Below are 26,614 nucleotides of genomic sequence, written 5' to 3'. Positions count from 1 at the left end.
ATGGCAATTCACAGACCTGTACCCCTGGGGATAAAAATACATTATATGTTTATAAAAAAATTAAAAAAAAATTTTTTAAAAAGGAGAAAATAAGAAATTCTGGAGCTTAGAAATACAATAACTGAAATGTAAAATTCACTAGAGGGGTACAAAAACAAACTTGAGCAGACCGAAGAGTCAATGAACTTCAAGTAGGATGATTGAAAGAAAAAAAAGAATGAAGAAAAATTAACAGCTCCTAGGTAACCTGTGGTAGACCATCAAATGAGCCCAAGTATACATTATGGTAGTCCCAGAAGAAGACAGAGAAAAGGGGTCAGAAAGGATATTTGAAAAAACAATAGCAGTCAAAAACTTTACAAATTTAATGAAAAACATGAATCTAGATACCCAAGAAGACTGACAAACTCTAAGCAGAAAAACTCAAAAAAGATTCATCCAGAGACATATTAAAGCCAAAATTCCACAAGCCTAAGACAAAGAGTGAAGTTTGGAATCATTAAGGGAAAAGCAGACTTTCAGATACAAGGAATCCTCAATAACATTTACATCTAAGGAGTACCTGGGTAGCTCAATCAGTTAAGCAGCCAACTCTGGATTTCAGCTCAGGACATGATACCAGAATCCTGGGATCTAGCTCTGTCAGACTCATGCTCAGTGCAGTCTCCTTGAGGATTCTCTCCCTCTCCCTACGTCCCTCCCCCTACTAGTGCTCTCGCTTTCTCTCTCTTTCTAAAATAAATAAATAAATAAATCTAAAATGAAAAACCCACTAACAGCTGATTTCTCACCAGAAACCATAATGGCCAGGAAGCAGTGGGATGACATTCTACATCCAACAAAACTATCTCTGAATAATGAAGGAAAAAATAACAACGCAAAAGCTAGGGGAGTTTATTACTAGTAGATCTGCTATATCAGAAAAAAAAAGCTAAAGGGAGTACTTCAAGCTGAAATGAAAGGAAACTAGACAATAACTTAACATCACATGAAGAAACAAAGAACACTGGTAAAGTTAACTACTCAGGTAAATAGGAAAGCCATTATTACTGTACTTATGGTTTATATCTCCTCTATTTTTTCTTGTGTTAATAAAAATGCATAAACCAATATTTGGAAATTTACATTAATAGGCACACAGTGTATAAAGACGTGACTTGTGGCAAAAATAAAGGGAAAAGGCAGAGACATATAGGAGTGGAGTGTTTGTATACTATTGATACTAAGTTTGTAGTATTAAAATGGGTTGTTAGAAATTTAGGATTTTTATTGAGGTCCCCAAGATACCTACTAAGAAAATAACTAAAAGGTATACATAAAAGTAAATGGGGGAATAAAAATGGTGCACTAGAAAACATCAACTAAATATAAAAAGGGGGCAGTAAAAGAAGGATTGGGGAAAAAAAGCATATAAGACATAAAGAAAACAAATTACTAGACAACAAAAGTTCTTCCTTATCAGAAATTACTTCAAATGTAACTGGAATAAATTCTTCAATTAGAGAGAAAGTATTTGAAGATTGGAAAGAAACACATGATCCATCTAAATGCTGTCTAAAAGAGACTCATTTGAGATACAAAGACACAAGAAGGATAGGAAAAGATATACCATACAGATAGCAAGTGTAAGAGAGCCAGGGTACCTATATCATCATCAGAAAAAATAGAAGTTAAGTAATAAAAAGTAATAAGACACAAAGAAGGACATTATATATTGAAAGAAGTTTCAATAATTCAAGAAAATATAATAATTATAAACATACATGTACCTAAATGCAGAGCCCCCCAAATATGAAGCAAACATTAATATAATTGAAGGAAGAAACAGACAATCTAAAATAATAGTTGGAGACTTTAATATCCTATTTTCAATAATGGATAGAACAACCAGACAGAAGAAGAAAACAAGACTTGAAGAACATTGTTGAACAATTAAATCTAACAAACATATACAGAACACTTTACCAATATAAAGACAGAATTTGCTTTCTTACCAACTGCACATGAAACATTCTCCATAATTGACCATATATCAGGCCACAGAAAATGTCTCAATAAATTTAAAAGATTGAGAACATTGAAAGTGTATTTTCCAATGATAATGGAATAAAGCCAGAAAATTAGAAAACTCATAAATATGCAGAAGTTTAAAAACACACTCTTACAATGAGTCAATGAATAAATCACAAGAGAAATTAGGAAACACCTTGAGGTGAGTAAAAATGAGAACACAATATGATAAACTTGTGGGATGCAGTGAAGGTAGTGCTTAGAAGAAAATTTATAGCTGAAAACATCTATATCAAAAAATTGAAGAAAGACCTCAAAATAATAACCTAATTGTACACCTTAAGTAATGAGAAAAAGAAGATTAAACTAAACCCAAAACTAGCAGTTGGAAAGAAATAATAAAGATTAGAACAGAGGTAGATGAAATTGTAATTGGAAAAACAATAGAGAAAATATGTACAGGATCTATATGCTGAACACTATAACATCTTTATTTACCTTATACAAAATGTATCTCAAAATGGATCATGTATCTTAATGTAAGATGTAAAAATATAAAACTTGTAGAAGAAAGTATAGTAGGCTTTCATAACCTGGGGTTGGGAAAAGAGTTCTTAAACATGATAATAAAAATAAGATCCATATGAGATAATCTTGATACATTAAACTTCATCAAAACTGAAATTTTTCCTGGGGCACCTGGATGGCTCAGTGGATTAAGCCTCTGCCCTCAGCTCAGGTCATGATCTCAGGGTCCCGCGATGGAGCCCGGCATCGGGCTCTCTGTTCAGCAGGGAGCCTGCTTCCCCCTCTCTCTGTTTCTGTCTGCCTCTCTGCCTACTTGTGATCTCCGTCTGTCAAATAAATAAATAAAATCTTAAAAAAAAGAAAACTTAAACTTTTCCTGATAAAAGACAATGTAAAAAAATCAAAAGACAATGTAAAAAAATCAAAAGACAAGCTAAAGATTAGAAGAAAATATTTGCAAATCATATATGTGGTCAAAGACTCACATAGAGTTGTTAAAACTCAATAGAGAGGAGAAGGGAGTTGGGGGAAATTGGAAGGGGAGGTGAACCATGAGAGACTATGGACTCTGAAAAACAATCTGAGGGGTTTAAAGCAGCGGGGGGAGGTGGGAGGTTGGGATACCAGGTGGTGGTTATTATAGAGGGCACGGATTGCATGGAGCACTGGGTGTGGTGCAAAAATAATGAATACTGTTATGCTGAAAATAAATAAAAAATAAATTAAAAAAAAACTCAATAGAAGGTGACCAAGATCAGCATCAACATTGATAAGTCTTGCTAATAAGTATGTACCCTTGATGTGATATGATGAAATGTACTTTATGTCTCTGGTCTTTCTCTCCAAATTCTATTCTAATCATAAGAAGAACATTAAAAAAGTAAATTGAGGGACAATCTACAAAACGCCTAACTACTACACCTTTAAACTGCTAAGGTCACTGAAAACAGGGAACATCTGAGAAAATGTCACAGCCAATAGGAACCTAAAGAAACGTGATGGCTAAATGTGAAGTGTATCCTGAATTGGATCCTGGAACAGCAAAATGACATTAGGTTCAAACTAAAGACATCTGAATAAAATGTGAATTTAATACATCAACATTGTTTCATTAATTGTAGCAAATGTACCAAACCAATGTAAGATGTTAGTGATAGGGAAAATTAGGTGGGATATATGGAACTTCTCTATGTCAACTTTGCACTTTTTTTCTGTAAATCTAAATATAGTCTAAAATTTTAAAGCTTATTAAAATATTAAAATATAAAATAAAAATCACAACAGGAAGAAAACCAACAATCCAGTTTTATAAACTGGCAAAACACTTCACCAAAGTGAACAAGTTCGAACTTGAACAAACTTGAAAAAACACTTCACCAAAGAAGATATATAGAGGACAACCAAGTACATGGAAAAAATGCTCAACATCATTAATTTACCTTGGGAGAATTTCAAAAAATTATTTACTTTTTTACATTTATTATTTATTGTTCCCTTCCTTCCCTCCTTGCTTCCATTCATTTCTTTCTTTTCTGTCTTTATTCTTTCATTTCCTTTTTTTCCCACCACAATCATGTATGACATTTTAAAATAAGTGTTTTTATTTTGGAATAATTTTAGATTTAGAGAAAAGTTGCAAACACAGTACATAGTTTCAGTTTCTCTTAATGATATCATGTTACATTACAGTGACATATTTGTCAAACCTAAGAAACTAACATTGGTAAGGAATTAACTAAGCTCCAGACCTGAATTATATTTTGTCATTTTCTCCCACTAATTCTGTTGTTCATTTCCAGGACCCAGTTCAGTATACCACACTGCATTTAGTTGTCATGTCTTCTTAGTCTGCTCAAATCTGTGATAGTTTCTTTCCTTGTTTTTCATGACTTTCACAGTTTTGAGGAGTATTGGTCAGGAATTTTGTAGAATGTCCCTCAATTTGTATTTATCTGATATTTTAATCATGATTACACTTGGGCTATGAGTTTTGGGAGGAAATACCATAGAAATTATGTGCTCTTTTCGCATCACATCAGGAGTACATAAATCAGCATGACTTACCATTGTTGATGTAAACCTTGATCACTAAGTTAAGGATGTGCTTCCCAAGGCTCTCCTTACCATTTTTTCTCTTTCTAGTATGTATTAATTTTATAAGCTAATTAATAACATATTTTAAAGGTAGAAAAATTGTTTTAAAGATCAAATGGGTCCTTGCAGATTAGTGCATTCCCAACCTGTCCAGAGCCTTTTTCAGAAGAGTCAGACTGAAAATATTATTTCCCGGAGAACAGAGGAATATGACTTACTGGAAATTTTCTTTTTTATTTACTTTACTGGCAAAATTAAATTTTACTCATATCCTTTCTATGCTTCCCCCAGGAATATAAGACTTGCTTTGTTGAAGCAGTTTGAGTAGTAATGGAAAAAGAAAGTTTCCACTTTGTTTTATAGCAATCTAAAAAGAGATGATTTGACTTGATTCTTGGAAGTGGATTTAAGTGTTCTACGAGGATCCCAGACCACAGCTGTGCTGAACGAAACTTTACACATAGGGTATGGTGTCATAGAATGTTTTTCTGTTACCTTCACAAATTAAATGACATAATAAGGCCTCATTCAGGTTGAAGTTTACATTTGAATACTTAATGTCTTTGTGAAGAAACTGCCCTGCCTCCCTAAAGAAATGTAGAAAAGTGTCATTGTTCCTTGGGTACTGCAATCCTTTAATTTCAATCATGAAGAGAAAAGGTCCCCCCGCTTTTTTTGCCAAAGAATACAATATAGTATTTAGAAGCATAAGCTTGCTCTGGATCCATTATTTACTTCCTGTGTAAGTCCCATAATGTTTCTGTGACTTAGATTCCTCATTTGTAAAAATTGGAATAAAAAATAGTATCCCCTTTGTAGAATGAGGACTACTGCCTTCCTTTTGAAGGTATTATGAAATGTGTTTCTTTATTTCCAGTAATACTTCTTGCCTTAAAGACTATTTAATCTAATGTTATTATAACCATGACAGCTTTGTTGTTGTTAGTGTTTGCCTGGTATCTTTTCCATCCTTTTACTTTCAGTCTATGTATCTTTATATGTAAAATATCTCTTGTAAATACCCTTTAGTTCATTTATATTAATGTCATTAATGATATAGTTGTATTGAAGATGACCACCTTGCTATTATTTTCTGTTTGTCTCATTTGTCCATTATTTCTTTGTTCCTCTTATCCTGCCTTACTTCAAATTAATCAAGTTTCTCATTTTTATTATTATTCCATTTTGAGTCTTCTATTAGCATTTTGTTTATATCATTTTCTATTGTTTTGGTAGTTATTCTAGAGCAGTTTTTCTCAACCAGAGTGTTTTTGCTACCTTGGGGATATTTGGCAATGTCTGGAACTATTTTTGGTTATCACTCATAGGGGGGAAGTGCTAGTAGCATCTAGAGGATGAGTGAGTCCAGGGATATGGTTTACCATCCTGCAATACACAAGAAAATCCCCCACAACAAAGAGTTATCAAGTCCAGAAAGTCATAAGATTGAGATAAATTTGAGAAATCCTGCTTCTGATAGCTAGAGATTACATCATGCATCCTTAATTTATTACAGTGTACCTTAAATTAGTACCTTACCACTTCATTATAAATGTAAAAATTAGGGGTGCCTGGGTGGCTCAGTGGTGTTAAGCCTCTGCCTTCAGCTCAGGTCATGATCTCAGGGTCCTGGGATCGAGTCCTACATCAGGCTCCCTGCTTAGAGGGGAGCCTGCTCCCCCCCGCCCCCCGCCTCCTTGTGATCTCTCTCACTCTGTCAAATAAATAAATAAATCTTTTTTAAAAAATGTAAAAATGATACATCAGTAAAACTCCATTTACCTGCTCTCACACTTTTAGCTATTATATTTCATTACTATGTACAATATAATTCACAAGGCACTGATATTATTTCTACTTTAAATAATATATAATGTTTTATATTTACCCACATATATCCCTTCTGGTATTCTTCAGTTCTTTCTGCAGTTCTGTTCTTCAAAGAAGTATCATTTTCTTCAGTCTGAAGGAATTAGTATTTTGTATAGTTCATCTCTTATGGCAGCTTTTACATGTTCAAAAACACCTTTATTTCACCTTCATTTTTGAAGGATATTTAACTGGGAACAGAGTGGCAGTTTTCTCTTATAACATTTTAAAGATGTGACTATGCTATATCTTGGCACCCATGGATTATGTTATGTTGAAGGGTATGTTGTTAGTTTCATATTCACTTCTCTGAAGGCAACTTTTCTTTTTTGTCCTCTGGGTGCTTTTAGGTTTTTCTCTGTATCCTTGGGTCAGAAGTTTGGCTATGACATACCTAGGTATGATTTTATTGTTTCTCTTGCTTGGGCTTTACTGAGACTCTTGTATCTATGGTTAATGTCTTTAAAACTTTTTTTGTTTGTTTGTTTTAAATTTATTTATTTGTCAGAGAGAGAGAGAGAGAGCACACAGGCAGGCAGAAGCAGAGGGAGAAGCAGGCTCCTTGCTGAGCAAGGAGCCCAATATGGGACTCAATCCCAGGATGCTGGGATCATGGCCCAAGCCAAAAACAGCTGCTTAACCAACTGAGCCACCCAGGCATCCCTGTTTGTTTTTTAGAGAAAGAGAGAAAGCACACACAAGAATTGGGAGAGGAGGAGAGGGAGAGAGAGAATCTCAAGCAGACTCCACGCTCAGTGTAGCTCAATCCCATTACCCTGAGATTATGATCTGAGCCAAAATCAAGAGTCAGACACTTAATCAACTGAGCCACCCAGGCACCCCATTGTCTTTTACCACTTTGGGGCAATTATCAGCCATTACTTCTTCTAATATATTTTTCTGGCTTATCCTTTTGCTCTTCTCATTCTGGGATTCTAGTTACACATATATTAGACTGACCAACAATCTCCCACATATGTTTCAGTTGGATAGTTTCTATTGAACTGTCTTTGAGTTCTCTATTCCTCTCTTCTGCTGTGTTCAGCCTGCTAGTAAACCCATTCAAGTAATTATTTTTTAATAGAGGTGAAATATACACATAAAAAGTTAATAATTTTTTCAGAGTAAAATTAATATTTGCCATGCAAAAAATCCCAAATATGGCCAAAGGAAAAAAAAGAGACACAGTGAAAATAATTAGCCCTCTTCAGACATCCATCTCCTGCTCTACCCTTTCAGGCATATGAACAAATACACTTGACCCTTGAGAACATGGGTGTGAACAAGGCAGATGTCCTTCTACAGATTTTATTTTTCATTATGTTCAATCATTGAAGCTACAACAAAAACTTATGCAGTATATGTTGATGAAAATTAATAATTTTAAAGTTTATAGTTCAGTGGCATTTAGTACACTTACAATTTTTGTGCAACCATCACTGTTGTTCAACCACCACTTTTGAAACTTCCAGTTTCAAAACATTTTCAACACCTCCAAAGAAAACCCCCATACCCATTAATTAGTTATTCTCTATTCTCTCCTGCTCCTAGACCCTGATAATCACAAGTTTGCTTTCTGTCTTTAGGAATTTATCTATTCTGGGTATTTTATACAAGTGAATTCAAAGAATATGTGATACTTTGTGTCAGTTTTCTTTCACTGAGCATAATGTTTTGAGGCACAACCCCTTGGATCACCAGTGGGTATAGTTACACTCACTGTTTTTCTTATTTATTAAGAGTCACAGTTTCCTGTTCCTCCATGTCTCATAATATTTGTATGCTGAACATTGTGCATAAAGTGACCATAAATTCTAATGTCAAAGTTTTTTTCCTTCCAAGAGAGGATATGGCCATTGTCAGGAAAATGAGTAAGGAGCTAATCATCTCAAATCAAATAGGAATTGAGCTAGGTAACACTGGATTGTGGCTTTAGTTCCCACTCAGTTCTAACTAAAAGTCTCAAGGGCAAAATTTAAAATCAGGTCCTTTCCTTTTAATAGAAAACCTTTTCTCTACCTAGACTTTCTCTCTTATAAATCATGAAACTGCAATGAATCTATGTCTGACTTCCCAATCTAATTTCTTAGCCTTCAGTGCCATTCCAGCACTGAGAAAAAGCCCATAGAGACAAACTAAAGTGAGGCAAACCAAATTCTGACCTGTCATGCCAACCAATGAGGCTATAAAATGTTCTTCTGCTTTTTTGCCCCCTTAGCAGAGTGCCTCTGTCTACAGCAAAAACAAACCTTACTTCATATCCAGACTTTCCAGATGCCCACAGAAGGAAAGAGGTTGCTAATTTCCACACACATTTAAAGGACTCTTCCCTTGTTAGGCCATATAGATACAGACAGATATCTCTTTTTTTTCCTAGTTGTTATAATGGGAAGGAGGTTTGTTCCTACCTTCTATATCCTGCAGGGTTGTGCTCCATCTGATGTATACACAAGTCTAGAATTCAAGGGAGACAGCCAACCTGGAGTTACAAATTTTGGGACCATCAGGATATAGATGGGATTCAAAGCCATAGGTCTGAATGAGATTATCTGAGAATGAGGGCCTATTAAGAAGAGGTCTATAAGGAAGAGCAAGATGGCAGAGGAGTAGGAGACCTAAATTTCATCTGGTCCCAGGAATTCAGCTAGATAGTTACCAAACCATTCTGAACATCTACAGACTCAATAGGATATCAAGACAAGAATAGCAGCAATTCTAGGAACAGAAGATTAACCACTTCCTAGAAGGTAGGACATGTGGGGAAGTGAATCCGAGGTGATATAAAGGAAGATAGACCATGGGGAGGGGGGGTCCTCTGTCAGCCAGCTATTGGCAAGCAAGAGAGCAAGGGAGCACAAAATCAGAACTTTTAGAAGTCTGGTCCACAGAGGGATGTCACTCCAGTGGCTAAGCAGAGGGTGGAATCCTCTCTGGATCAGTGTGGTCTCAGGACATTCAGGGTCACAGAAAGACTTGGGGGAGTGCCTGAATGTGCCAGAGATCCCAGGAATCAGAGCAGGGAAGCTGGCAGTAAAGACAGAGCAGAGGAGTGGGCTCTCAGCTAGGGGTTATTTAAACTGCGATCTGAGGCACAGTCAGGCCACTACTCTTCCAGAAGGGACCCAACAAGCAGCAGATCTGGGGAGATACCCTTTCTCCCCTGGGAGGAACAATGCAGGAGCAAGCTGCAGGAATCTGCTCGGTATGGAGACTCCAAACAGGGCCATGTGCCAGAGATAGAAATGCTTGGTCACAGGCTGGATGAGCACAGAGTGCAGCCAGAGACAAGGGAAACAGATGTGACTGACTGCTTTTCTCTGAGGGTTCCCTGAAGAGGGGGGGACCCTGAGATTGAAGCTCTTCTGGGGCCAGAGATTGATAGGCTGCCATCTTCATTCTCGTCCACCAAAGTGTAGGGAAAGTTTTCAGGGAATAAAAACTACTGAGAGAAAAACCCAAGCAGATTACTTAGCCTGGCCCCTGACAAAGGTAATGAAATTCTACCTCAGGCAAAGACATTTGAGACTCACTGCAACAGGCCCCTCCACCAGAAGATCAGCAAGAACATCCAGCCAAGACCAAGTTTACTGATCAATGAGAACTGCAAAACACCAGTGCTAGGGGAATACAGCACATAGAATTCATGGCTTTTTCCCTGTATTCTTTAGTCTTTCAAAGTTAAATTTTTAAAATTTTTGTTATTTAAGAAAAAGTTTCCTCTTTCCTATTTTAACTATTTTATTTTATCAATACCTTTTTTTAAAAAAGACTTTTTAAAAGACTTTATTTAAAGACTTTATTTATTTGACAGAGATCACAAGTAAGCAGAGAGGCAGGCACAGAGAAAGAGGGGGAAGCAGTCTCCCTGCTGAGCAGAAAGCCCAATGCGGGGCTCAATCCCAGGACCCAGAGATCATGACCTGAGCTGAAGGCAGACACTTAACCCACTGAGCCACCCAGGTGCCCCTATCTTATCAATACCTTTTTAAGGATCTTTTTAAAATTTTCATTATCATATTCACATTCTATCTTTCATTATATTTAACCTTATTTTTTTGTATACTTTTAAGTTTTCCTTTCTTTAAAATTTTGGGACACAGTCTCTTCTAACAGACCAAAAGCTGCCCTAAATCTAGCATATGTCTTTGTTCTAGTCTCCAGTCTTGTTAAATTCTTCCTCTTTGTTCAACCAACTTCTTATCAATTCCTTTTCTAAAATATTTTTAAATTTTCATCCTTACAGTCATATTCCATCCCTTAAACATGTTTACCATTATTTTTGTGTGTGTGTGTGTATATATATATATATATATATATATGTATATATGATTTTCTTTCTTTAAAATTTGGGGAGGCAGCTTCATCTAACAGACCAAAATACACCCAAAATCAAGTGTGTAGCTCTCTTCTATTCAACAGCCTAATCATATTTTTAGTTCCTTTCTTCTCCTCCCCCCCCCCCAAGTTTTGGGTCTCCTCTGATTTGGTTAGTGTATATTTTTCTGAGGTCTTTTTTACCCTTTTAGCATTTTGTTTTCTCATACATCTATTCTTCCCTGGACAAAATGACAAGGCAGAAAAACTCACCTCAAAAAATGAAACAAAACAAAACAAGAGGCAGTACCAACTGCTAGGGGCCTAACCAATATGGACATTAGTAAGATGTCAGAACTAGAGTTCAGGATGATGATTAAAAAAGATGCTAGCTGGGTTCAAAAAAAGCATATAAGATACTAGAGAATCCCTTTCTGGAGAAATAAAATCACTTTCTGAAGAAATGAAAGAACTAAAATCTAACCAAGATGAAATTAATAAAGCTATTAATGAGGTGCAATAAAAATGGAAGCTCTTACTGCTAGGATAAATGAGGCAGAAGAGAGAATTAGTGATATAGAAGACCAAATGATGGAGAATAAAGAAGCTGAGAAAAAGAGAGTTAACTACTGAATCATGAGGGGAGAATTTGAGAGATAATTGATTCCATAAGATAAAGCAATACTAGAATAATTGGGATTCCAGGTCGCCTGGGTGGCTCAGTGGGTTAAGCCGCTGCCTTCGGCTCAGGTCGTGATCTCAGGGTCCTGGGATCGAGTCCCGCATCGGGCTCTCTGCTCAGCAAGGAGCCTGCTTCCTCCTCTCTCTCTCTGCCTGCCTCTCTGCCTACTTGTGATGTCTCTCTGTCAAATAAATAAATAAATAATCTTTTAAAAAAATAATAATAATAATTGGGATTCCAGAAGAAGAAGAAAGAGAGAAAGGGGCAGAAAGTATGTTGCAGAATTATAGCAGAGAATTTCCCTAACTTTGGGACGGGAACAAGCATCAAAATCCAGGGGGCACAGAAAACCTACCTCAAAATCAATAAAAATAAGTCAACTCCCCATCACCTAATAGTAAGACTTACAAGTCTCAGAGACAAAGAAAAAGTCCTGAAAGCAGCTCGGGACAAGAAGTGTGTAACCATAATGGCATTAGATTGGGAGCAGACCTATCCAGAGACCTGGAAGGCCAGACAGGACTGGCAGGATGTATTCAGAGCACTAAATGAGAAAATAAGCATCCAGGTGTACTATATCCAGCTAGGTTGTCATTGAAAATAGAAGGATAAAAAGCTTCTAGGACAAACAAAAACTAAAAGAATTTGTAAGCGCCAAACCAGTCTTACAAGAAATATTTAAGGAGGTCCTTCAAGCAAAGAAAGAACTCAAAAGAAACAGAGCAGAAAAGAACAGAGACAACATATGCTAACCGTCACCTTACAAGAAATACAATGGCACTAATTTCATACCTTTGAATAGTTATCCTGAATGTAAATGGGCTAACTGCCCCAATCAAAGACACAGGGTATCAGAATGGATAATGAAACAAGACTCTTCGATATGCTGTCTGCAAGAAACTTATTCTGGACCCAAAGACACCTCCAGATTCAAAGTGAGGGGGCTGGAAAACAATTTACCATGCTAATGGACATAAAAACAAAGATGGGGTGGCAGTCCTTATAACAGACAAATTAGATTTTAAGCCAAAGACCATAAGAAGAGATGAGAAAGGACACTATATCATAGTGAAAGGGTCTTCCCAACAAGAAGACCTAACAATTTTAAATATCTATGCCCCTAACATGGGAGCAGCCAATTATATAAACCAATTAAAAACAAAAAAAGAAACACATTGACAATAATATAGTAATAGTAGGGGACATTAATACCCTCCTCATTGAAATGAACAGATCATCTAAGCAAAAGATCAACAAGGAAATAAAGGATTTAAATGACACACTGGACCAGATGAACATCACATATATTCAGAACATTTCATCCAAAGCAACAGAATACACACTCTTTTCTAGAACACATGGAACATTCTCCAGAATAGATCACATCCTGGATCACAAATCAGGTCTCAACCAGTACCAAAAGATTGAGATCATTCCCTGCATATTTTCAGACCACAATGCATTGAAACTAGAACTCAACCACAAGAGGAAAGTAAGAAAGAACTCAAATACATGGAGGCTAAAGAGCATCTTACTAAAGAATGAATGGGTCAACCAGGAAATTAAAGAAGAATTTAAAAATTCATGGAAGTAAATGAAAATGAAAACACAACTGTTCAAAATTTTGGGATACAGCAAAGGCAGTCCTGAGAGAAAAGTATATAGCAATACAAGCCTTTCTCAAGAAATGAGAAAGGTCTCTAAAACACAACCAAACCCTACACATAAAGGAGCTGGAGAAAGAACAGCAAGTCAAGCCCAAACCGGGCAGGAGAAGAGAAATAATAAAGAGAAAAGCAGAAATTACTGAAATAGAAGCCAAAAGAAGAGTAAAATGGATTAACAAAACTAGGAACTGGTTCTTTGAAAGGATTAATAAGATTGATAAAACCCTGGGCAAGCTTATCAAAAAGAAAAGAGAAAGGACCCAAATTTATAAAATCATGAATGAAAGAGGAGAGAGCACAACCAACACCAAGGAAATACAAAAATTTATAAGAACACATTATGAGCAACTATACACCAGCAAATTTGACAATCTGGAAGAAATATATGCATTCCTAGAGATTATAAATTACCAAAACTGAACCAGGAAGAAATAGAAAACCTGAACAGACCCATAACCATTAAGGAGATTGAAGCAGTCATCAAAAATCTCCTAAACACAAACAAGAGCCCTGGGTCAGAGGGCCAGGGGAATTCTACCAAACATTTAAAGAATAATTAATACATATTCTGCTGAAACTGTTCAAAAAAATAGAATTGGAAGAAATACTTCCAAATTTATTTTATGAGGCCAGCATTATCTTGATCCCAAAACCAAATAAAGACCTCATCAAAAAGGAGAATTACAGACAAATATCTCTGATGAACACAGATGGAAAAATTCTCACCAAAATACTAGCCAGTAGGATCCAACAGTACATTAAAAGGATTATTCACCATGACCAAATGGGATTTATTCCTGGGTTGCAAGGGTGATCCAATATCTACAAATCAATCAATGTGATACAATATATTAATAAAAGAAAGAACAAGAACCATATGATACTCTCAATAGATGCAGAAAAAGCATTTGACAAATTACAGCATCCTTTATTGATCAAAATTCTTCACAGTGTAAGGATGGAGGGTACATACCTCAATATCATAAAAGCCATCTATGAAAAACCCACAGTGAATATCATTCTCAATGGGGAAAAACTAAAAGCTTTTCCCCTAAGGTCAGGAACACAGCAGGGATGTCCACTCTCACCACTGCTATTCAACACAGTACTAGAGTACTAGCCTCAGCAATCAGACAACAGTAAGAAATAAAAGTCATCTGAATTGGCAAAGAAGTCACTCACTTTTTGCAGATGATATGATATTTTATGTGGAAAACCCCAAAGACTCCACCTCAAAACTGCTAGAACTCATACAGGAATTCAGTAAAGTGTCAAGATATAAAATCAATGCACACAAATCAGCTGCATTTCTATACACCAACAACAAGACAGAAGAGAGAGAAATTAAGAACTCAACTCATTTACAGTTGCACCCCAAACCATAAGATACCTAGGAATAAATTTAACCAAAGATGCAAAGAATATGTACTCAGAAAGCTATAGAGTCCTCATGAAAGAAATTGAGGAAGACACAAAGAAATGGGAAAACCTTCCATGCTCCTGGATTGGAAGAACAAATATTGTGAAAATGTCTATGCTACTAAGAACAATCTACACATTTAATGCAATCCCTATCAAAACACCATCAACTTTTTCATAAGAAATGGAACAAATAATCCTAAAATGTATATGGAACCAGAAAAGACCTTGAATAACCAAGGGAATGTTGAAAAAGAAAGCCAAAGTTGGTGGCATCACAATTCCAGACTTTAAGCTCTCTTACAAAGCTGTCATCATCAAGACAGCATGGTACTGGCACAAAAACAGACACATAGATCAATGGAACAGAATAGAGAGCCCAGAAATAAACCCTCAACTCTATGGTCAACTAATCCTTGACAAAACAAGAAAGAATGTCCAATGGAAAAAATACAGTCTCCTCAATAAATGGTGTTGGGAAAATTGGACAGCAACATGCAGAAGAATGAAACTGAACCATTTCCTTATACCACACACAAAATAGGCTCAAAATGGATGAAAGACCTCAATGTGAGACAGGAATCCATCAAAATCCTTGAGCAGAACACAGGCAGCAACCTCTTTGACCTCAGCCACAGCAACTTCTTCCTAGAGACATTGCCAAAGGCAAGGGAAGCAAGAACAAAGGTGAACTATTGGTACTTCATCAAGATAAAAACTTTTGCACAGCAAAGGAAATAGTCAACAAAATCAAAAGACAACTGACAGAATGGGAGGAGATATTTGCAAATGACATATCAGATAAAGGGCTAGTATCTAAAATCCATATCAGATAAAGGGCTAGTATCCAAGATCTATAAGGAACTTATCAAACTCAACACCCAAAGAACAAATAATCCAATCAAGAAATGGACAGAAGTTGGGCACCTAGGTGGCTCAGTGGGTTGAGCCTCTGCCTTCGGCTCAGGTCATGATCCCAGGGTCCTGGGATCGAGCCCTGCATCGGGCTCTCTGCCCAGCGGGGATCCTGCTTCCCCCTCTTTCTCTGCCTACTTGTGACCTCTCTCTCTCTGACAAATAAATAAATATAATCTTAAAAAAAAAGAAATGGACAGAAGACATGAACAGATATTTCTGCAAAGAAGACATCCAAATGGCCAACAGACACATGAAAAAGTGCTCAACATCCCTCAGTGTCAGAGAAATATAAGTCAAAACCACAGTGAGATACTACCTCACACCAGTCAGAATGGCTAAAATTAACCAGTCAGGAAACAACAGGTGTTGGTGAGGATGTGGAGAAAGGGGAACCCTCCTACACTTTTGGTGGGAATGCAAACTGGTGCAGCCACTCTGGAAAACAGTATAGAGGTTCCTCAAAAAGGTGAAAATAGAGCTACCCTATGACCCAGCAATTACACTACTGGTTATTTACCCTAAAGATACAGATACAGTGATCCGAAGGGGCACGTGAACCCCAATGATCATAGCAGCAATGTCTGCAATAGACAAACTATGGAAAGAGCCTAGATGTCCATCAACAGAAGAATGGATAAGGAAAATGTGGGGGATATATATATATATCTATATCTATATATATATTATATATTATATAATATATATATGGAATACTATGCAGTCATTAAAAAACATGAAATCTTGCCATTTGCAATGATATGTATGGATCTAGAGGGTATTATACTAAGTGATATAAGTCAATCAGAGAAAGACAAGTGTCATATCTCACTGATTTGAGGAATTTGAGAAATAAGAAAGAGGATCATAAGGGAAGGGAGGGAAAAATGAAACAAGATGAAACCAGAGAGGGACACAAACCGTAAGAGACTCTTAATCTCAGCAAACAAACTGAGTGTTGCTGGAGGGGAGGGGTATGGGTGGGGTGGGTGTCTGAATGATGGACATTGGGGAGGGTCTGTGCTATGGTGAGTGCTGGGAATTGTACAAGACTGATGAATCATAGACCTGTATCCCTGAAACAAATAATTCATTATATACTAATTAATAAAAAAGAAGAGTTCTATAGTACTTACACCTGGGGAAATCCAGTATTTAGAGATGTGAGAAGGGGCATAAGTTAGTCAGCAAAGGAAGCAGTGAAGAAGCAGCCAGTGAGGAAGGAAGGAAACTAAGAGTAAGGTATCACAGAAGCTAAGTGAAGATAGCATTTTAAGAGGAGGGAGTGATCAATTGTGTTGAATGATGTGGAGAGATTAATGAACATGGAGACAAAAATATGACCATTGCATTTGGCAACTGGTGTCCTTAACAAGAGCTGTTTCAGTAGAGTGGTAGGGCGTAAATCCTTGTCAAAGTGGAGAAAAAATGGAAATAAAAAAGTACAAACAACTTTGTGTGAATTTACTGTAAAGGGGAGTGTAGAAATGGGATCATAGCTGGGAGGGCATCAAGAGATCAAAGGAGGGTTTATTTTTAAAGATGAGATTATGCAATTTACTTATAGAAACCATATAGCATAACACAGGTAGGTAAATTATGTTTATTATTTTTATGTCAGTATGAGAATTCCTTGAATTTTTCTATACTAGTCTAGATAATTTTAAGATTTTTATTCTTCTTCTTCTGATTCCTTAAGTTTGGAACAAAAAAGAAAGTCAAATCCTCAGAACAAAAAACTCAGAATTTTGTGAGCATACTTGTGGTGACAGAACACCCTCTCTCTATACATAAGCTAATCTCACCAGAGACCAGGAAGCATCCACAGCTGCCCAAGTATTATTGGAGACATAATTTTTGGTGTGTGACTTTCATACTAGAATCACTGTAGCAAACAGAAAAACTCTGAGAATTAGCTAATGTGTCAATTATATCTTTCAATTCACTAATTCAATAATTACTTATTTAAAAATTATGTGCCAAACATTATTCTAGGTGCTTGGATCACTACAAACAAATAAACAAACAAAAAAACCCACAACATTTCTGCTCTTTTGAAGGTTGTATTTTAATGGGGGGAGATCGGTAAAAAATATGCAAATAATTAGTAAGATAATTTTATATAATGTGTGGTATGAAGAATATACACAAGGTAAAGAGATAAGAAATATCTACAAGTACAGCAGGTGAAATTCTATCGAAATAAGGTAACCAAAGAAAGCTACTCTTAGGAGGTGACATTTGTTCTAAGAAAGGAGGCAGCCATGTGCAAATATGGGGAAGGAACAATTTTCTAGGCAAAGGAAACAAAGATCCCAAGGTAAGGTGAGCTTCAGTTGTATGTAGAACGGAAAGAAGGTTGGTATACCTGCTGTATAATGAGCAAGAGTAGTGGTATGAAAAGAGTTCAGAGGGGGTTGATAACGAGATATGGTATAAGGCTTTGTAATAAGGGCAAGGAGCTCACTTTTTCAAAAATTTTGACAAATACACATAACATAAAATTTACCATTTTAAGAATTTTGAAGTGCACAATACAGTAACATTTAGTATATCCAAGATGTTATGCAATAATTACCTCTATCTAGTTCCAGAACATTTTCAATATACCAAAAAAACCAAAAAACAAAAACCTGTAACCATTAAGTAGGAACTCTCTATTCCCTTTCCCTCACAACCCCTGGAAACCACAAATCTTTTTGTCACTGCAGGTTTGCCTATTCTGGAAATTTCATATAAATGGAATCACACAATATGTGTGATATATATTTCATATAAAATGAAATGATATATATTTCATATAAAACTTTATATTTCGTATAAAAAGCCACATATTGTGGCTTTTTTGTTTATTTATATTTCATATAAATGGAATCACAATATGTGGCTTTATGTTTAGTTTACTTATAATGTTTTCAAGGTTCATCCACATTATATAGCATGTATCAGGATTTTTTTTCCTTTTCATGTCTAAATAATATTCTTTTATATAGATATAATATATTTATTTATCAGTTGATGGACATTTGGATTGTTCTCATCTATCTATTACAATAGAATAGTAGAAACAGTAGAGTACAAACTTTGCTTGAACAATTCCTCATTTGGTCCAGCATATGGTAATTCTATGTTTGAACAATGGCCAAACTATTTTTTACAGTGGGTTCACTATTTTAAATTTCTTCCAGCCATATAGGAGGATTTCAATTCCCACATATTCTTGTTTTCCTTTAATCATTTTCCTTTATTTATTAATTTACATTTATTTTCTTGTAATGATAATAACTATTATTACTTTTATATCCATCCTAGTGGGTGTGATTTAATATCTCATTATGTGTTTTTTAAATTATTGAAGTATAATTGAAATATGTTATATTAGTTTTAGGTATACTACATACATATTGATTTGACAATTCTATGTATTACTCAGTGCTCACCACAATAAGTGTAGTCATCATCTGTCATCATACAATATTATTACAATATTACTGACTATATTCCTTATACTATGGTTTTTATCTCTGTGACATTTATAACTGGACATTTGTACCTCTTTATCCCCCTTATCTATTTCATCCATCCCCCAACCTACCACATCTCTGGCAACCACCAGCTTGTTCTCTGTATTCAAGAGTCTGGGTTTTTTGTTTGTTCATTTGTTCTGTTTTTTAGATTCCACACATAAGTAAAATCATGTGGTATTTGTCTTCGTCTGACTTACTTCACTGTATAAAATACCTTCTAGGTCCATCCATGTTGTTGCAACCTTCATGCATTCATGGTGAGGGTGTAAATTGGTGCAACCACTATGGAAAGTAGTAAGGAGGTTCCTTGAAAAATTAAAATTTGAAAATAAATTTTTTTAAAAATATTTTATTTATTTATTTGACAGAGATCACAAGTAGGCAGAGAGGCAGGCAGAGAGAGAGGAGGAAGCAGGCTCCCTGCTGAGCAGAGAGCCCGATGTGGGCCTCGATCCCAGGACCCTGGGATCATGACCTGAGCTGAAGGCAGAGGCTTAACCCACTGAGCCACCCAGGCGCCCCTGAAAATAAATTTTTTAAAAAAATTAAATTAAATTTTAAAAATTTTATTTAGAAAAAAATTAAAAATTAAAAATAGAAATACCATATGCTCCAGTAATTCTGCTACTGGACATTTACCCAAAGAAAACAAAAGCACAAATTTAAAAAGATATATGCACCCTTATGTTTATTGCAGCATTATTTACAATAGTCAAGATATGGAAGTAATGCAAGTTTCCACTGATAGATGAACGGACAAAGATGTATCCATATAATGCAAGATAAGAGTCCAAATTCACATTTTGCATGTAGATATCCAATTGTCTCAGCACAATTTGTTGAAAAGGATATCAAATTGAATGGTCTTGGTATCCTTGTAAAAAATCAATCGACAATAGATGTATGGATTAATTTCTGGGGTCTCAATTCTAGTCCATTTATCTGTATGTTTATCCTTATGCCAGTAAAATAATGCCAGTTTTTATTACTGTAACTGTTGCAAGTTTTGAAATTGGGAAATGTGAGTCCTCCAACTTTATTACTCTTTAATATTGTTTTGGCTACTCTGGGTGCCTTACAATTCCATATAAATTTGAGTATCAGCTTTTACATTACTTTAAAAAAAGCTATTTGCATTTTCACATGGATTGCATTAAATCTGTAGATTACTTTGGGGAGCATTGCTACCTTAACAATATTATGTCTTCTACCCCATAACCACAGGATGTCTTTCTATTTATTTTGGTCTTTTATTTATTTCAGCACTGTTTTATGGTTTAAATTTTACTAGTCTTGTACCTCTTTGGTTAAGTTTATTTCTAAGTATTTTATTCTTTTTGGTGCTATAATAAATTGAATTGTTTTCTTAATTTCCTCTGAATTGTTCATGCTAATATATAGAAATACAGTGAGTTTTTCTGTGTGTTGATTTTGTATTCAGCAAATTTGCTAAATGCACTTGTTGCTTCTAACAGTTATTTTGTGTGTGGATCCTTTAGGGTTTATATATCTATATAGATATATAGAGATACATAGATATAGATATAGATATAGATATAGATATAGATATAGATATAGATATACTTGTTCAATATATAGCAATATTATTACTATCTATCTATATACACAATACCATGGCCTATCTGTAAAGATACAGTTTTATATCTGTTTTATACAGATAGTTTAACTTCTGTTCGACTTGGTAAGTCTTTTTATTTCTTGTCCAATTGCTTTCGCTAGAACTTCCAGTACGCCATTAAATAGAAATGGCAGAAACCAGCATATTTGTCTTGATCCTGATCTTAGAGAAAAAGCTTTCAGTTTTTCATCATTGAGCATGATGGTAGCTGTGGGGTTTTTGTTTTTGTTTTGATTTTTTATAATGCTTTCTAGTATGTTGAGGAAGTTCCTTTCTATTCTTAGTTTGCTGAATGTTTTCATCATAGAATTGTATTGGATTTTGTCAGATTATTTTTTGGCATAAATTGAGATAATCATGTAGTCTTTTTCCTTCATTCTATCACACTGGTGTATTACATTGATTGATTTTCTTTTTTTAATATTTTATTTACTTGAGGAGTGAGAGTATCAGAGAGAGAATGAGTTGGAGTGGGGGCACAGAGGGAGAGAGAGAAGCCAACTCCCCACTGCACAGGGAACCCAGTGTGGGGTTAGATCCCAGGAACCTGAGATCATGTCCTGAGCCAAAGGCAGATGCTTAGCCAACTGAGCCACCTAGGCAGTCCTGATTGATTTTCATATGTTGAATAGAATTTGCATTCTTGGGATAAATCCCAGTTAGTCATAGTGTATAATACTCTTACTATGCTATTGGATTTGGTTTGCTAGTATTTTGTTGAAGAGTTTAGCATCTACATTAATAAGAGATGTTGGTATATCATTTTGATTTCTTGTGGTGTTTTTTTTCTGGCTTTGGTGGCAGGGCAATACTAGCCTTGAAGAATAAGTTAGGAAGTCTTACCTCCTCTTCTATTTTTGGAGGTGTTTGAGAAGGATTGATAGTGTAAATTTGCCTTAAATGTTTGATGGAATGTATCAGTGAAACCTTCTGGTCCTGGGCTTTTTTTGTTGTTGGGAGGTTTTTACTTACTGATTCAGTCTCTTGTTACAGGTTTGTTCAAATTTTCTATTTATTTTTTAATTTAAATTCAATTAGCCAACATATAGTATATCATTAGTTTCAGATATAGTGTTTAATAATTTATCACCCAGGGTGCCTGGGTGGCTCAGTGGGTTAAGCCGCTGCCTTTGGCTCAGGTCATGATCTCGGGGTCCTGGGATCGAGTCCCGCATTGGGCTCTCTGCTCAGTGGGGAGCCTGCTTCCCTCTCTCTCTCTCTGCCTGCCTCTCTGTCTACTTGTGATCTCTCTCTGTCAAATAAATAAATAAAAATCTAAAAAAAATAGTAATAATTTATCACCCAGTGCTCACCACATCACGTATTTCTTTAAAGCAATTTTGGTAGTTTGTGTGTTTCTCTGAACTTGCCCACTTCCTCTAGGCTATCTGATTTGTGGTTTACAATTATTCATAGTATTCTCCTTTAACCCTTTATATTTTTGTAAGGTTAGTGGTAACGTCTCCACCTTAATTTCTGAGTTTAGCAATTTGAATTTTTTTTTTCTTAGTCCAGGTAATGGCACGTTAATGTTGTTGATCTTTTCAAAAAACCATGTTTTGTTTTTGTTGATTCTGTTGTCTTTCTATTTCCTATTTTATTTATATTAATTCTAATCTTTTTATTTCCTTCCTTCTGCTAAATTTGGGTTTAGTTCTATTTCTAGTTCCTTAATGTGTTAAGTTGGATTATTGATTTTAGATCACTTTTTAAAACATAGGTGTGCACAGCTTATAAATATTCCTCTGAGTACCATTTTTGATATATCTGATAATTTTTGTTATGTTGTGTTTTTGTTTTCATTTATCTGCATGTATTTCTAAGTTTTTTTCTACTTGCTGACTGTTATAAAATCTGTTTAATTCTCACATATTTGTGGATTTTCCAAGTTTTTCTGTTATTGATTTCTAGTTTCATTCCATTGTGGTTGGAAAAGATACTTGATGTTATTTTAATAATTTTAAGTATACTGAGACTTGCTTTGGCCCAATATATGGTCTATTTTTGAAATTTTTCATGTGCACTTGAGAAGAATGTGTGTTCTGGTTGTGGGATGGGGTGTTCTATAAATATCTGTTAGGTTTAACTGGTTTATAATGCTGTTCAAGTCTTCTATTTTCTTAATGATCTTTGTCTAGTTGTTATATACATATCATAGGTAGGATATTGGAATATCCAACTATTATTGTTGAACCATCTACATTTTCCTTTAATTCTGCTAACTTTTGATTCATATATTTTGGAGCTCTGTTGTAAGATGTATGTACATACATAAATTTTATATCTTGGTGAGCTTATCTTTTCATCAGCATCTAATATTCTTCTTTGTATCTTGTAACAAAGTTTTGACTTAAAGTCTATTTTGTCTGATATTAATATATCCATTCTAGATTTCTTTTGGATATTATTAGCATATAATTTTTTTCCATTTTTTACAGTTAACCTATTATAGTCCTGGAGTCTAATGTGTGTCTCTTAGACAGCATATAATTGAATCATGTGTTATTATCCATTCTTCAAGTCTCTGCCTTTTAATTGGAGAGTTCAATCCATTTACATCTAATTTCTGGTAAGAAAGGAACTATTGCTGCCATTTTGGTTTTTCTTTTCTATAAGTCGTACCTTTTTTCTGTATATTTTTAGTTATATTCTTAGTGTTTACTTTGGCAATTATAATTAACATCCTTTTCCTTCCTTCCATATTATAACTTGATTGACATATAGCTCACATGCCATACAATTGCCCATTTAAAGTGTACAGTTAGCATCTTAACTTTATAAAACCCTAGTTTGAATTAATACCTACTTTGTTCAATAGTATACAAAACTCTGCTCCTATACATTTTCATCCCTCACCTTTGTTATTACTGTCACAAATTACATCTTAGTACATTGGTGCCTATTAACATAAATTTATAAGTACTGTTTAAGCAATTGTATTTTAAATAACATCAGAAAGGAGGTACAAAGCAAAACTACAATACTAGATTTATATTTACATACATAATTATTTTTCCAGTGTTATTTATTTCTTCATATGACTTTGTGTTGCTGTTGAGTATCCTTTCATTTCATTCTGTAAGACTTTCTTTAACACATTTTATAGGATAATTATAATTATAACAAATTCTCTCAGCTTTTGTTTATCTGGAAATGTCTTCATTTCACCATCATTTTTAAAGGATTATTTTGTTAGATCTAGAATTCTCAATTGACAGGGTTTTCCTTTCATCACCTTGAATAAGTCACCCCATAATTTCTGATTTATATCGTTTCTGATAAGTAATCAGAGGCAATTCAAGTGTCCATTGATGAATGAATGGGTAAACATAATGTGGTATATACATACAATGGAATATTATTCAGCCTTTAAACAGGAAGGGGATTCTAACACATGCCAGAACATGGATGAAGATTGAGGACATTATACTAAGTGAAATAAGTCTGTCACAAAAAAGATAAATATTATATGATTCCACTTATATGGGGTAATGGGGTACTTAGAGTAGTTAAATTCATAGAGATAGAAAGTAGAACAGTGGTTGCCAGGGGTTGGGTGGTTGGAAGAATGGGGAATTATTGTTTATAGAGTTTCAGTTTTGCAAGATAAAAGACTTCTGGATATGAGTGAGTGGTGATGGCCTCACAATAGGAATGTATTTAATACCTCTGAACTGTGTGCTTAAAAATCGTTAAGACGACAAATTTTGTTATGTGTATTTTACTACAACAAAAAAAATGGGGAAAATGCTGCCCAGGAGGCTACTCCATCCTGAGATAACTTGGGGTGAGGTGGGAAAATCAAAAGCAAGTTCCTGAGCTGATCCCTCAGGGAGCCACCAGGCAGGTCAAAATGCAAAACTACAACTCTTTGAAAACAAGGTCTGCATTGCCTCCTTTGGCAACTGTAAGCCCAGTTCCATGGCTGTTGCTGAGTTATTGATTGGAGGATGTTTGGCAGGTAAGTAAAAATGTCATAATTCTCTCTTACTGAAACTCAGGAGCCTCTTTCTTCATAAGCACTACCCTGGTTGTTGTAAGCTGTTTTTGTTTTTGTTTTTTAATTTCAGAATTCCAAAAAAGTGGATTCTAACAGTTTTTTCCTAGCTTAAACATTGCATTAGTAAAAGGATAAATCCTTGGCTTTCCCTCCTCCTCCATTTTTAGTGACATCGCTCTCTGGAGTTTGCTTTTCTTTCTTACTAATGTGGAAATTTGTTAAAGGATTTTTAAGCCAGTTAGTTACAGGATTACAACTTATATTTTTAAAAGATTCCTCTCAGGGTGCCAGGGTGGTTCAGATGGTTAAGTGTCTGCCTTTGGCTAAGGTCATGATCTCTGGGCCCTGGGATCTAGCCCCACATGGGCCTCCCTACTCAGCAGGGAGTCTGCTTCTCCCTCTCCCTTTGCCCCGCCCCTGCTCATGCACTCTCTCTCTCTCTCAAATGAGTAAATTTAAAAAAATCTTTAAAAGAATTTTTTTAAAAAATAAGATTCTATGCTCTTTGAAGAATGGATTGTAAAGAGGTAAGAGTGGAACAAAGGACACTACTTAGGACACTTAAGTAGTAGTTCATCCAATTATGGGTTTGTCTAGGATAGATTGGATTGGTAGTAAACTTTTTTTAAAAAATGGGTGATTCTTCAGTCAGAATGGCCAAAATTAACAACTCAGGAAACAACAGGTGCTGGTAAAATGTACAGAAAGGGGAACCCTCTTACAATGCGGGAATGTAAGCTGGTGCAGCCACTCTTGAAAACAGTATGGAGTTTCCTCAAAAAGTTGACAATAGAGTGACTCCACAATCCAGCAACTGCACAACTAGGTATTTATCCAAAGGACACAAAAATACTGATTTAAAGGGACACATGCACCCTAATGTTTATAGCAGCAATATCCCCACTAGCCAAAAGAGCCCAGATATGCATCAACAGATGAATGGATAATAAAGTGGTATATATATATATATATATATATATAATGGAATATTAGCCATCAAAAAGAATGAAATCTTGCCATTTGCAATGATGTGGGTGAAACTAGAGGATATTATGCTGAGTGAAATAGGTCAGAGAAAGACAAAAACCATATGATTTTACTCATATGTGGAATTTAAGAAAGAAAACACATGAACATAGGGGAATGGAAGGAAGAATAAGATAAAAACAGAGAAGGAGGCAAACCATAAGAAACTCTTAACTCTAGGAAACAAACTGAGGGTTGCTGGCAGGGAGGTGGGTGGGATGATGGGATAACTGGGTGATGGGCATTAAGGAAGGCACTTGATGTAATGAGCACTGGTGTAATGAGTTGTTATATGCAACTGATTAATCACTAAATTCTACCCCTGAAACTAATAATACACTATATGTTAACTAAATTGAATTTAAATAAAAAAATAAAGAAAAAACTAGGTGATTGCTGGTATATTTTTGGAGATTAGCTCTAGGTAAACTCCAGGATTGCTTATGAATATATGTGGAAAGTGAGAGGACAAAAAGAATGAAGAACATACTTAGAACTTGGATAATAGTGCCATTTTACCAATGAGGGGGACTAAAAAAAATGACAGGTTGGGGAGGTAAATATTCAATGTCACATTTGAGATGGCTTTTGACATTCAACTGGCCTTGTCAGGAAGTCAGTTGGTATAAAAATCCAGAGCTCAATAGAATGATCTGAGCTGGAAGCAGATTTGGCAGTCATAAACCTATAGCTAGTAATATAAATTTGTGAAACTAGGTAAGAACTTCTAGGGAGAACATGAAATCAGAAAATAATAGGCTAGGTAATGAGCACTGGGGCCCAATAATATTTAGGCAAGCAGAGAAGGAGCCATAAAACAACTGGGAATAAATTAGTGAAGTAAGAAGAAAACCAGGATTATGGTGTTACAGAAGCCAAGACAACAATGTTTCAAGAAAGAGAAAGTGGTTAACTGCATTGAAT

This window comes from Neovison vison, chromosome X (assembly GCF_020171115.1).
Source record: "Neovison vison isolate M4711 chromosome X, ASM_NN_V1, whole genome shotgun sequence".
Taxonomy (NCBI): domain Eukaryota; kingdom Metazoa; phylum Chordata; class Mammalia; order Carnivora; family Mustelidae; genus Neogale; species Neogale vison.
This window is presented reverse-complemented; position numbering follows the sequence as displayed.